Below are 3,771 nucleotides of genomic sequence, written 5' to 3' on the forward strand. Positions count from 1 at the left end.
TAAATTGGTATACATCTTTATTGCAATATAATCTACATAAAAATGTTAATACATCTACTATCTCGTATAGTTGCCACTGTTTTTCATGCATGTATCATAAGGAATTTTAAGATCTACTCTCTTAGCAACTTTTATGTATATAGTACAGTAGAGTTAAACTTCAGAGGTCTTGTGGGTTTTGTTCCAGACTGCCTCAATAAAGTGATTATCTCAATAAACTAAGTCAAATGATTATTTTTTTTGGTTTCCCAGTGCATATAAAAAATTATGTTTCCCAGTGCATATAAAAAATAAACACTATACTGTACTGCTCAAAAGCATTTTTTTTAAAGAAAAACAATGTATATACCTTAAGTAAACTAGTTCTGAGTTTTCAGTGGGTCATAATTACTGATCACAGATCACCATAACAAATACAATAATAATGAAAAAACTTGAAATATTGCAAGAATTACCAACATGTGACAGAGAGACACAAAATGAACAAATGTTGTTAGAAAAATGGTGGCAGCAGGCCTCTTTTATACAAGATTGCTATAAACTTTCAACTTGTAAGAATGTGATATATGCAAAGTTTAATGAAGGGAAGCACAATTAAAAAAGTATGTATATTTTATTAACTATGATCATCATGCTGTACATTAGATCCCCAGAACTTTTTCATATTATAGTTGCAAGTTTGCACCCTTTGACCACCTTACTCCACCCCAGGTTCACCCCTTGTCAACTCAACTCTAAGTTTCCATTAGTTTTCCTTTTCCTCAGATTCTCTATGTAAGGGATATCATAATACATAAATTTAAAAAATATATAAAATCTATGAAATATTTCACTTAGTATAATACCTTCAAGATCCATCCATGCTGTTGTAAATGGCAGTATTTCTTAATTTTTCATGGTTAAGTAGTATTCCATAGTATATATTTACCATACTTATTTTATTCATTCATCCATTAATGGATACTGAAGTTATTTCCATCTCTTGCTTAGAGTTAATAATTTTATAAATGAACATAAGAGTGCAGATATGTCTTTGAACAGTGACTTCGTTTCCTTTAGATAGATACGTAGAAGTGGGATTACTGAATCATATGGTAATTTTACTTTTAATAATATGAATCATCTCCATACTGTTTTCCATACAAATTTATATCCCTATCACAGTGCATAAGTTCCCCATTTTCCCCAATATTTACCAAAATTTGTTAGTTTCAATTTTTTGGTAGTATATATTCTAATATCTTGCTGTGTTTTTCAGAGGTAAACAACAACAACAACATAAGGACTTTGCCCTGAGATTTTTATGTTGAGCACTTTTTAATGCTCCTGTTGGTCATTTATATAACTTTTTTGAAAAAAAAAAGTCTATTGAGATCCTTTTGCTATTTTTTAAATTATATATTTTTTTCTATTTGTATCTGTTGGTTATTAACCTCTTTTCAGATATAAGATTTGGAAGTATTTTCTTACATTCTGTGGATTGTGTTTTCATTCTCTCTCTCTTTTTTTTGGCTATGCAGAAACTTTAGTTTGATGTAATACCATTTATTTATTTTTGCTTTTTTTGCTTGTGTTTTTGGTCTGGTATCCAAAAAACTATTGGCAAGACCACTGTCAAGGAGAATTCTTCCTATGTTTTCCTTTAGGAAATTTAGTTTCATGCATCACCTTTAAGTCTTTAATCTATTTCAAGTTAAGACTTATGAGTGATATAAGGTTCCAGTTCCATACTGTTTATGTGACTATTCAGTTTTAAATATCATTTATTGTACAGACTATCTTTACCCATTAGATATGTTGGCCCCTGTCAAATATTAGCTGACTGTATGAAAGGATTTATTTCTGGACTCTCAATTCTGTTCTACTTGTTTATTGGTCTGTTTTTATGCCAGTATACTTTCTTGTTTTGAGCATGAGGGCTTTGTAGTATAGTTTCAAATCAAGAAGTGTAATTTCCCATCTTCATTCTTTCTCAGAACTGCTTTGATTATTTGTTGTCTTTTATGGTCTCATATAAATTTTAGGATTCCTTACTTACTTCTGTAAAAAAATAATGTTGGATTTTTTTTTAAGATTTTTAATTTATTTATTTGACAGAGAGAGATGACAAGCAGGCAGAGAGGCAGGCAGAGAGAGAACAGGAAGCAGGCTTCCTGCTGAGCAGAGAGCCTGATGCGGGGCTCGATCCCAGGACCCTGGGATCATGACCTGAGCCGAAGGCAGCGGCTCAACCCACTGAGCCACCCAGGCACCCCTAACATTGGATTTTTGATAGGAATTGGATTTACAGATGGTTTTCGGTAGTATGGACATTTTAACAATGTTAATTCTTACCATTCATAAATATGAGCTATCTTTCCATTTGTGTCTCCTTCAATTTCTTTATCAATGTCATAGTTTATGGAGTACAGATCTTTCATCTTCTTAGTTAAATCTATTCCTAAGTATTTTTTACTTTTGATGCTATTGTGAATTAGATTGTTTTCTTTATTTTTTTCAGATAGTTCATCATTAGAGTGTTAAAATGCTCCTGTCTTGTGCTTACTTTGGCAGCACATATACTAAAATTGGAATGATGCAGAGAAGATTAGCGTGATCACTGAACAAGGATGACATGAAAAACTGGGACGCATTCCATATTAAAAAAAAATGAAACAAAACAAAATTCTTGTCTTTTATATATTGATCTTGTATTTGGCAGCTTTACTAAATTTGTTTATTCAAATTTTTTTGTGAAGTTTTTAGGATTTTTTAACATGTAAGTTCATGTTATCCAAAAAAAGAAAATTTTACTTCTTCCTTTTTTTTTTGGAGTCTCTTATTTCTTTGTGTTCCTTGTTTCTCTGGCTAGGACATCCAGTACTATGTCAAATGAGAGTAGTGAAAGTGGACACACTTGTCTTTCTTCTGATCTTTAAGGGGAAAACTTTCAAACGTTTTTGATTGAATATGAGATTAGCTCTGGGCTTGCAATATGTGTTTTTTCTTTAATGGATTTTTTAAATTATTTTTAAAAATTTTTTTATAAACATATAATGTGTTTTTATCCCTAGGGGTAAAACACCAGGTTCACACATTTCACAGCACTCACCATCACTCACCATAGCACCTGCCCTCCCCAATGTCCATACCCCCACCATCCTCTCCCAACACACCTCCCCCCAGCAACCCTCAGTCTGTTTTGTGAGATTCAGTCTTTTATGGTTTGTCTCCCTCCCAATCCCATCTTCTTTTATTTTTCTTTTCATACGCCCGAAACCGCCTATGTTGCATCTCCACTTCATCATATCAGGGAGATCATATGATAGTTGTCTTTCTCAGATTGATTTATTTCGCCAAGCATAATACCCTCTAGTTCCATCCACGTCATCACAAATAGCAGGATTTCATTTATTTTGATGGCTGCATAGCATTCCATTGTACATATATACCACATCTTATTTATTGATTCATCTGTTGAAGGACATTTAGGTTCTTTCCATAGTTTAAGTATTGTGGACATTGCTGCTATAAACATTTGGGTGCATGTGCCCCTTCAGAATGCCACGTTTGTATCTGTAGGGTATATACCCAGTACTACAAGCACTGGGTCATAGGGTAGTTCTATTTTCAGCTTTTTGAGGCACGTCCACGCTGTTTTCCAGAGTGGTTGCACCAGCTTGCATTCCCACGTACAGTGTAGGAGGGTTGCCCTTTCTCCACATCCTCGCCAGCATCTGTCATTGACTGACTTGTTCATTTTAGCCATTCTGAACGGTGTGAGGTGGTATC

General features: G+C 33.5%; 1 non-coding gene across 1 annotated transcript; it reads left to right on the plus strand.

Moving 5' to 3' along the window:
- The first annotated feature begins 2,537 nt into the window (after positions 1-2,537).
- LOC131840010 (U6 spliceosomal RNA) lies at positions 2,538-2,644 on the plus strand. The gene has a single exon (XR_009357130.1). It is a non-coding gene; the product is annotated as a U6 spliceosomal RNA (small nuclear RNA).
- Positions 2,645-3,771: the final 1,127 nt, after the last annotated feature.

Source organism: Mustela lutreola, chromosome 8 (assembly GCF_030435805.1).
Source record: "Mustela lutreola isolate mMusLut2 chromosome 8, mMusLut2.pri, whole genome shotgun sequence".
Taxonomy (NCBI): Eukaryota; Metazoa; Chordata; class Mammalia; order Carnivora; family Mustelidae; genus Mustela; species Mustela lutreola.